General features: G+C 51.2%; 1 long non-coding RNA gene across 1 annotated transcript; it reads left to right on the forward strand.

The window, feature by feature from the left end:
• The first annotated feature begins 6096 nt into the window (after positions 1 to 6096).
• On the forward strand, positions 6097 to 8799 carry LOC125963434 (uncharacterized). The gene is made up of 3 exons (XR_007475421.1): positions 6097 to 6204; positions 6953 to 7044; positions 7993 to 8799. It is a non-coding gene; the product is annotated as an uncharacterized LOC125963434 (long non-coding RNA).
• The last annotated feature ends 1778 nt before the right edge of the window (positions 8800 to 10577 follow it).

Below are 10577 nucleotides of genomic sequence, written 5' to 3' on the forward strand. Positions count from 1 at the left end.
CCACTGAAGGCTGCCGGCTATGAGTCACTCTGTGGACAGAACTGGAGCCAGCCTTCCCAGGAAGGGGCGAGGCCAGCTGAGGAAACAGACCCAGACAGCAGAGGAGAGCTTTGCCCGCTGTCCGCACGCCTCAGTCTGTCTCTCCTCTGTACATGCAAACTGGCAACCAAGGAAAACAGTCGCCGTGAGAGAAGGACCTGGATGAACCAAGTAACAGCTGTCCTGGGAAGATAGAGATAATAAAGGCAATGAGCAGAACTTAAAAATCATAATTAACATCTCAGAGATATTTGAGGAGGCATTGCATTCACAAAACAAGAACAGGAAGCTAGAGAAAGGAAAAATCAGGGAACAAGAAAAAGTTCAGAGAGATTAAAAATATGATTGTCAAAACAAAACAAATATCAGGAGAAGGGCTGGAAAATAGAGTCAAAGGAACTTCCCAGACTAGGGCAAAAAGACAAAAAGATGAAAAACATGAGAGAAAGTTAAGAGTTGTGTGGCATCATCCAGGATGTCCAAAATGTGTCTAAGAGGAGCTCAGAAACTATGAGGATTCAGCTTAAGCAGTGCTTAGAGGAACATTGATAGCTTTAAATGCCTATATTAAGAAAGAAGAAAGACCTCTAAATCAGTCATCTAACCTTCCATCTAAAAACACTGAAAAAAGGAGAGTGAAATAAACCTAGAGTGGGCAGAAGGAAGAAAATAAATAAAGACCAGAACAGAAATTAATGAAACAGAGAATATAAAAACAATAGACAAATTCAGTGAAACCAAAAGCTGGTTCTTTGAAAAGATCAACAAAATTGACAAACCTTTAGCTAGATTGACTAAGAACAAAAAGGAGAGAAGATTCAAATTACTACAATCAGAAATGAAAGAGGGGACAGTACTACCAACTTTATGGAAATAAAAAGGATTATAAAGGAATACTATGAACGACTGTATGTCAACAAATTAGGTAAATTAGATGAAATCGACAAATTCCTAGAAAGACACCAATTACCAAAACTGACTCAAGAAGAAATAGATCATCTGAATATAACTATAAGAAAGAGATTAAATTAATAATAACAATAATAATAATATAAACTACCCATGAAGAAAATCCCACGCCCAGATTGCTTCAGTGCTGAATTCTACAGTCCTAAACTGTTCAGGCTACCACAGCAAAATACCACAGGCTGGGTGGTTTATAAACAACAGAAATTTATTTATCATAGTTGAAGGCTGGAAGTCTGAGACTGGGGTGCCAGCATGGTTGGGTGAGGGCCCTCTTCCAGGTTGCAGACTTCTCATTGTATCTTCACATGGTGGAAGGGGCGAGGATTCTTTGTGGGTCCTCTTGTATAAACTTTCCCACTGATGAGGGCCCCATCCTCATGACCTACGCACCCCTCAAAGTCCCCACCTTCTAACATCATTACATGGGGAGTAAGGATTCCAACATGTGAACTGGGTGGGGGGGGCACAAACATTCAGACCCTAGCACCTTGCAAACATTTAAAGGAGAATTAATACCAATTCTTCACACACTTTAAAAAATAGAAGAGGAGGGAACACTTTCCAATTTATTATGAGTTCAGTATTATCCTTGTACCAAAACCAGACAGGACATCACAAGAAAAGAAACTGATAGACTAATATCTTTTATGAATATGGATGCAAAAGTCCTCCAGAAAATAAGAGCAAACCAAATCCAGCCACAAATAAAAAGAACTACGTATCATGACCAAGAAACTATCCAGAGACGCAGGGCTGATTTAGCATCTGAAAATTTATATAATACAATAGGTCAGTTGAATAAAAAACAAAAATCACATGAACATTTCAAAAATCATTTGCCAAAATCCAACACCCCTGCATGATAAAAATACTCACAAACTAAGAGCAGAAGGGACCTGCCTCCACCCAATAAAGGCATCTGTGAAACTGCCGCAGCTAGCATCATACTTAGTGAAAGACTGGATGCTTCCCCCTCAGATGAGGAACAAGACTACTTCTGTCACATTTATTCAACATTGTACTGGAGGTTCTAGCTAGGGAAACTGGGCAAGAAAAAGAAATAAAAGGCATCCAAATTGGAAAGGAAGAAGTAAAATTATCTTTATTTGCAGATGACATGATCTTATATGTAGAAAACGCTAAAGATACTACACACAGGGACTTCCCTGGTGGCTCGGTGGTTGAGAATCCGCCTGCCAGTGCAGGGGACATGGGTTTGAGCCCTGGTCCGGGAGGATCCCACATGCCGCGGAGCAACTGAGCCCGTGCTCCACAACTACTGAAGCCCGCATGCCTCAACTACTGAGGCCTGCATGCCTGGAGCCCGTGCTCCAAAATGGGAGGGGCCACAGCAATGAGAAGCCCGCGTGCACCGCAATGCTCACCGCAACTAGAGAAAGCCTGTGCACAGCAACGAAGACCCGACACAGCCAAATAAATAAATAAATAAATTTATAAAAAAAAAAAAAAAGATACTACACACACACACACACACACACACACACACAAACCCCAACCCTGTTAGACCTAATAAAATAAATGAATACAGCAAAGTGGCAGGATACAAAACCAACACACACAGATCAGTTGCATTTCTATACACTAACAGTGAGCAACCTTGAAAGGAAATTAAGAAAACAATACTATTTCCAATGCATCAAAAATAATAAAATACTTAGGAATAAACCTAACCAAGAAGATGAAAGACTGTACACTGAAAACTACAAAACACTGCTGAAAGAAATTAAAGGCATAAATAAATGGAAAGACATCCTGTGTTCATGAATTAGAAGACTTAATATTGCTAATATGTCCATATTACTCAAAGCAATCTACAGATTAATGCACTCACTATCAAAATGTTAATGGCATATTTTTCAGAAATAGAAAAAAAAAACATACTAAGATTCCTTTGGAATCTCTAAGGGCCCTGAATAGCCAAAACACTATTGAGAAAGAAAAACAAAGCTGGAAACCTCACACTTCCTGGTTTCAAAACATATTATAGGGGGCTTCCCTGGTGGCGCAGTGGTTGAGAGTCCGCCTGCCGATGCAGGGGACATGGGTTCGTGCCCCGGTCCGGGAAGATCCCACATGGTGCGGAGCGGCTGGGCCCGTGAGCCATGGCTGCTGAGCCTGCGTGTCTGGAGCCTGTGCTCTGCAACGGGAGACCCACACAAGCCGCTCTGGCCAGCCGATCAGGCCCAGCTCTCCTCCTTAGGAACGTGTTTTCCTGCTTCTTCGTAGGCAAGGTCATTCTATTTTTTGTTTGTTTGTTTTTACATTTTTTCCCTTGGTTTATCTATTTATTTTTTTAATTTTTAATTGTTTTTTGGCAAGTCCATTTTTAAAAAAATTTTATTTATTTTTTGGCTGTGTTGAGTCTTCATTGCTGCACTTTCTCTAGTTGTGGTGAGCGGGGGCTTCTCTTGTTGCAGAACACGAGCTCTAGGCACGCGGGCTCAGTAGTTGTGGTGCACGGGCTTAGTTGCTCTGTGGCATGTGGGATCTTCTTGGACCAGGGATCGAACCCGTGTCCCCTGCATTGGCAGGCAGTCTTTTAACCACTGCGCCACCAGGGAAGTCCATAGCAAGTCCATTTTAATTGGATGCCAGGTGTTGTGGATTTTACCAGGTTGGAGGCTTGATATTTTTGTATTCTGAGAAATATTCTTGAGTTTTTTTCTGAGATACAAGTAAGTTACTTAGAAATTGTTTGATTGTTTCTGGTCTTGCTTTTGTGATTTGTTGGGTGAGTTTGGAGCTGTGCTCAGTCCAGACTGAAGAGTCTGGGTTAACCCCTGAGCCCTATCCCGATACTCAGTGAATCTGAGGTTCTGGTCTGGCTGGTGGAGCCCCATGTGGGCACCGGGCACTAGTCTCTCCCCACTTACGGCGCTCTTCACAGACGCATGTGAGTGCCCCGGGGAACCCTCAGCAGATCACCAGGGCTCTCTCCTGGCAGCAGTCTCCTTAGGGGTCCTCTGTCCTGAAGACCCTAATTGCCTTTATCTCCCTGGATGTCCAGCTCCATCTCTTGAACTTGGGGAGCCTTCTCTGTTTGTCCAGGAACCCCCCTGTCTGCTCTGTAGCCCATAAACCTCTCAGGAAGGGAGCAGGCCATCACAGGACTCACCCATCTGTTTCCCACCTCCCAGGGACTGCCATCCTTCCTCACCTGATGTCCTGTTGTTCACAAGTTTGTCTGGTTGTGTTGGTAGTTTCGGGAGGGAGGGTAAACCCGGTAAATCTGCAACTCCATCCCAGGTGTACCCATGGAGGGTGCACTGTACCCCAGATGGGCCAGGAGAGAAGGTTCTGAGCACAGGGCAGGCAGGCAGAGGTCTCAGAATTTCTCTCTGCTGCCTCTTTTCTCAGGCAGGAGCTGGGGAGGGAGGAAGCCAGAGGAGAGAGGAGATTACAGGGGAGAGAGGAGAGCTAGTGGATCAGGGGACCCTGCGTGACGTCCAGAAGAACCGGGGCCGAGAAGCCGCTCGATGGGAGGGCCGGGTGAGCCCCAGCACGACTCTAGATTTCAGGCCCTGGGCTGTGGCTCGTGCCCAGTGGGGTGACTAGGTCCTCACCTTTGATCACCAGGGAAACATGATCCCCTGGGTCCACCCCACTGAGACTCCCCTCCAAAACCCTTCTTTCACCCCTCTTCTCGGGCCCTGGTGCTGGGCCAAAAGGTCCAAGGCCAGCCTTGCTGGTCTGCTCAGGTCCTGGCACCCTCTCGGCCTTGGTCCTTCGGGCCTCTCTATTTCACAGGCCTGAGAACAGCCCATTCATTTGGTTAAAGCCAGAAACCCTCAACAATTCTCTGTCCTGAAATTCTCAAGAACAAAGTGTTTGTTTTAACTTGAGGAACAGAGCCTCCACCTGGAAATTCGAAGTGACCTCAACACCATCACCCTCTGCCTGAGCCCACTGCAGGGCCCCGGAACGCCAGCCTTTCATATTCCTTCCTTCGCTGGCCTCTGGAGGAGGAAAAGGAGAAGCCAGCCTCTGACCCTGCAGGCACCTGGTCAGCTCTGGCCTCTGTGGGCGAGTGTGCTTGGTTTCTTCCTGCTGAAGGTCAGGGGTGGGGATGCCCATCCAGCCTGGGGGCTTGGATTCTAGAAACTTCAAGGGGCCCAGGGAACGTCAACTCAGAGGCACACCCACACTGGGTGCTCAACCTGCGAGGTCTTCCCAAGCCCTGGGTATGGACGCAGCGTGGTCCCTGCCTGGTTGGAGGAGGGCCGGCGCTGACCAATGTCTCGGGCGCCAGGCAGTGGACGTTGGCCCCCAGCAGCTGAGGTGTGGCCACCCCAGCTGCTCCTGCCCCTCCCACAAGGGGTGCTGTTTGCCACCCTCCGGCTCTTAGCTGCCTCCCGCCCTGCAGGGTCTCCAGGACCCAGACAGCTAGGAGACACTGCCCCTCACCTTTCTTTTTTGAGCACCTGCTGTATGCAGGGACGATTCTATAGGCACTAAGGGAAAATGGAGGGAGGGCCAATGAGTCCTACTGCAGAGAGATTACGCCTGCCGGAGGATGGAAGGCCAGTTATCCTCATGACTGCTGGACCTGACATTGATGGAGCCCTGGGGCACCACTCACAGGCTCAGTGCCTTGCTGCCATGATCTCGCCCCAGCTGGCAACTTGATTATCCCCGTCCTACAGACGGGGAAGGAGGCTCAGGGAGTTAGTTCATCAACCTGCTCAGGCTCACACAGCTGGACGTACGGCTGCCGTGATGGTAAAACGCCAGATTGGTCCAAGCAAGGGAGAGTCAGGGAGGGTGCGCAGAGGAAGTGGCCTTGAGCTGGGCGCTGGGGATGGGAATGGGCTCTCGGATGGAAGGCAGAGAGGAAGGGCAGAGAACAAAGAGAATAGACAAATAGGGTGCTGGTCACCCACTGAGCCCGGACCTGGGTGGGCGGTGGCAGAGGCAGGACAGGCTCAGAGCCGGGTCCTGCAGGGGTGCCCTCCCGGGTCGCAGGGGTGTCGAAGGGATTCTGCTAGGGAGTGACACCCTCCAGGGGGCTGGACCTGTCGGGGCCTGAAGCTGGTTTTGATGAGAAATCAAAAACAGGTTTGTGGGTGAGTCAGTCGCAGGGAGCACACGGAGAAACCAGCTCCTTGGAGGTCTTCCCTCAGCCCTTCAGACTGCGCAGCCGCCCACGCCTGCCTGCCCGAGGACCAGTGGGAACAGGTTTGCTGGGCCCGCTGGGTGCCTTCCTGTGTGGATCTGGCCTCACTGTTGTGTCTAGACTGCCAGTGGGGGGTCCAGGAGGGGGCACTGGACAAGGCTACGTCTGAAACCTTGTTCCCAACCACAGATGGGGCAGGCTGGTTGGAAAATATTCCTTTCCTGAGACATCGCAGCTCGGCCTCTTTGAATCCCCCAGCCACTTCCTTCCTGTGTGTATCTTACGCTCGCTGGCTGAGGGACTGGGCGGGTTCCGTGTGTGTTGTTGTTGCTTATTTTAAGTTTCTGTCTTGTTCCTTTGTGAGTTGCGTGCAAGGGGGGTGGGGTTGGTTCTAAGAGGCCTTTGTCACTGTAGTGCATGTCGGGGATGACTTGGGTTTTCTCTGCAAGTTAAAAACCTCTGCTTGTGAGAATGAGAAGGAAGGAGGGTCTCCTTAGGGCCACAGGTAAGGACCTTCACGTGTGATACCATGCTTAGGCTCAAATCAGCGTCAAGACACAGGCAGGTAAGAAACATGGAGGATCCAGGAAGCTGGAGTATCGGCCACGGTCTCGGAGCCAAGGTTTCCTGCCTCCTAGGTCCAAGTGCTTTCCTGGATGTCCACGGGCGACGCCAACATGCCTTCCAGTGCCTGTGGCGGCTGGGGACACAGGCTTCCCCCCTTAACCTTCAGAGCCTGCACTAAAAGCATGTGCTGCCTGTTTCCTGAGAAGTCAAGGGAACTTTGACTTGTTTTTCTTTCTCTTTAAGTAAACAGAATACAAAAGAGTTTCTCCAACTTCGTTGGCTGTGGCTCACGGGAGACGATGCAATTCACATGGCAACCCCATACACACACGACGGTACACGTGTATATACGCATGGGTGTATAATGTGTGTACATGTGTATACAAAATACAAACATTTATCTCTAATGGAGACAATTTTCAGAAAAAACACTCACCCCACATTCACCCCACCTGTGATACACACGCATTTTCTGTATAGATGCTCGCACACAAACATATATGTGTATCTGTAACTGATGCAAATTTTAGGAAACAACGTCACTCACCCTAAGCGTGATGTACTCAGTGTGCGATCTGCTCCGTCTTCTGCTGGCTGCCTTGCACCGAGCTGTGTCCAACACATCAGTGGGTCACAGTTGATGCTTGGCAGGCACTGAAAAGGAAGGAGTTGTGTTTGTGGGGCCCCAGAGTCCCGCACCCAGTCCCCGGGCACCTGCACTCCACGCAGTCAGGGGTGCGCACGCTTTGGGCCTGAGGGCAGGAAGGTTTGGCCCTGCCCACATGGCAGGTCTCGGAGTGCTACGCCAGACTTGGGGTTTCCTAGGGGGCCAAGTGTTTGAGGAGGGGCGTCCAGGTAGGAGGAACTCGAGGCCACGTCCCCAAAGACAGGTGTCCACGTGGCAACATACGGCACTCACCACCCCTCCGAGCGAGCCCCCATTTCCTCTAAATATGGGTGATGGTGATAATGATGGAAGCACGGCCAGCTCCGTTCACAGCTCGGAGGAGCCCGTTTATCACACCTCGCAGGAAAGGAGGTGCTCAGGGCAGAGGTGCTTCTTACTAATTCCCACGAATTCCCATGAGGACCAGAGGCCCGGCAGCCCCACCCACCGCAGAGGGCAGGAGGAGTTAAAGGTGGGCGAGGTGTCAGTTCACCCAGGTGCGGCCCCGTGTGTGCGCGGGCGCAGGGGTAGGGACCCAAGAGGCTGGTTCAGAGAAGCGTGGCCCAGGGTTGCTGCGCCCTCCTCGTGGCTGAGACGCCCCTTTATTCCACACCAGGTGACAGTGATGCCCGTCTGGGAGAGTGTTCACGGAGCCCTTTGTGATGGACACATTCTTACAGGGCTCTGCAGGCAGTGATGGAACTAGATATCCAGCCGCCACCCTCCCAGAGCTCAGGTCCCATCGCAGGGACCACTGACTCAAGCCTGCTGCGGTGGATTAAGCAACCATGAAGAGGCGCAGTACGGGGGCCGCAGAGTGCAGGCTGCCCTGCCCAGCTCAGCCAGACGTGTGGTTACCAGCCCTGGTTCCCAGCCATCCGTGAGGTGCTGGTTCCCCCCTGGGTCCTGACATGGACTGTGGACAAGGGCAAGATTCCAGGAGTCAGGACCTGATGGAAGTGGGGTGCCCCCAGGATTGCTAGAGAGCCCCAGCTCCACGGAAACACAGTCACTGGGCCAGGTTAGAGATACACTCAGCCATTTAATACCCCTAGGGCTGCTGTGAGGTTTCACACGGTCATGGCCCAGGGCTGTCGCCCCCATGGAAGAGGATCTGCCTGTCAGAGGGGCCCGGCAGGTGACCGGGGCGGGGGATGTCGGTGGGGCAGCTGTCTTCCTTCATGCTGGGGTTTGCTCTGGGTGCCCCTGCAGCTATCTCCAGCTCCCCATGTAAGGGAGAGTGATGCTGGCCTAAGGGCTGCTTCAGAGCCCGAGTATCTGTGGGGTGGGGGCAGGCCGGGGTGCAGCCTGGGGAAACAGAGCTGGCAGGAGGCAAGCCTGGGATCCTTTTCTACCTCAGCCCCGCTCCCTGCCGGGGCTTCCTCCCACTACTGTTGCCACGCTTAGCAAATAAAAATATAGGCCGTCCAGTTATGCTTGAATTTCAAATAAACAACGAATACATTTTTAGTATCAGCATGGCCCTAGTGTTGCAAAAGTGTCCTGTATCTGGCCACTGTACCTCCTAGACCTTGGGCTCCATGGTTAGGTCTTGGAACCTGGTCTTCTGCAGGGGCTGGGGGCTAAGGCTGCAGGTCTGAGGCAGCCAGGACAGGCCACCAGACTTCAGAGCCTTGTGCAAAGGGCGGTTGTGGAAAGAATGGGTCAGAGGAGCGGGATCCCATAGGCCTGGAACGAAGCCTGAGACAGAAGTTGTGCGAGCTCCGAGCCCACGAGCCCGCATGTGGGTGGCTGTGATCTCCCGTGACCTTCTGGGAACTCCTCCACCCGATCACTGGAAAGGGTCTCTGCTCCCCAAACCCTGTCCCTCGCCAGCCACCGACCTTGCTGTGGGGTACTGGTCCCCAGGTGCTTCCCCTGGGGGAGAAGAGGCGACTTGCTCAGCTGGCCTTTGTGCCCCCTATATCCGAAGAGCTGGGGCTCTCTAGCTGTCCTGGGGGCACCCCACTTCCATCAGGTCCTGACTCCTGGAACCACAGGACATGACACTGAAGAGAAAGAGGGAGATTGGGCATGAGCGGGACATCCCCAGGATAAACACAGCCCCAGTAGGAAGGCCTGGGCCTTTCCTGCTCCCACACCCAGGCCACGTAACTTGCTTTGTTCACTAACAGCTTGGCCTTAGGGAAAAGGAGGGCCCTAGGACCCTAGCTTCAGCAGAAGCAGGGATCCTAGCAGTACAGCCCAGCTAAGAAGATTCTGTGTTAGGGTTTGGGGCCAAAGGCCATTGAGTAATTGTATAAGGATTTTTTTTTTTCATTTGTAATTGCTTGAAGGTACAGTTCAAACTTGCTTAAACAAAAAGAGGAATTTAATTGGCTGTGTAACTGCATTACTAGCTTCAGGCATAGCTGGATCGAGGAGCTCACATTGCATCCCTAGTCACTATGTCAACCTCTCTTTCTCTCGCTCTCTCTCTGTAATTCTATTTTTCCCCCACCCTTTTCAATTCTTCCTGGGGCCAGCTCCTCCTCATGGTCAGAGTGGCGAGCTGACCATCAATAGCTCCATTCAGACAAGCCAGAGCCTCACAGAAAAGAACTCAAGCCCTTGAGGCCACTCTGATTGGTCCCCTTGCTTGTATTCCCAGTCCAGACGTACCCCTGTGCCAGGGAGGCAGAGCTTGGCCAGTCCGGGGTCATGTGCCCACTCCTGTGAGGGCAGGAGGGAAGAGGAAGTCGGGCAGACAGCCGTGAACCTCTGCAGTGTACGCCCCTGCTAAATTCGTTGCTCACCATCCTATCCTGGTGCTTGTGTTTCCAGCAGGGACCTCACCCGGAGAGGAGAGGGGTGGTCTGTCTGAGGGTGGATTCAGCTAATCCTAGGGACTTTACACAAAACTTTGTTAATGTGACATCCAACAAGCCAATCAGAAGGTTGTGTACTTATGCCGCTGACAGATGACTCAGACAGGCCTTGGGGAGCGAGACAGCTTCCTGCCAAAACAGAGTGTAGGCAGAGTTGGTCCTTGGGGCTCTCAGGCCCTTTGGACGGAGACTCTGGTGCTGAACCTACCTGGTTTCCCTCTGCTTCCAGTTCCTTGGGAAGTGACATTATTAAGTCCCTCACAGTCAGGGGTCACGTGACTGGTGTGGCCATGCACTGTAAGTGGAATGCTGTCTGTGACATCCAGGGGGAGGCATGATTCTCCAAGACTCTCCCTCTTCTGTACACGATGAC

This window comes from Orcinus orca, chromosome 2, assembly GCF_937001465.1.
Source record: "Orcinus orca chromosome 2, mOrcOrc1.1, whole genome shotgun sequence".
NCBI classification, from domain to species: Eukaryota; Metazoa; Chordata; class Mammalia; order Artiodactyla; family Delphinidae; genus Orcinus; species Orcinus orca.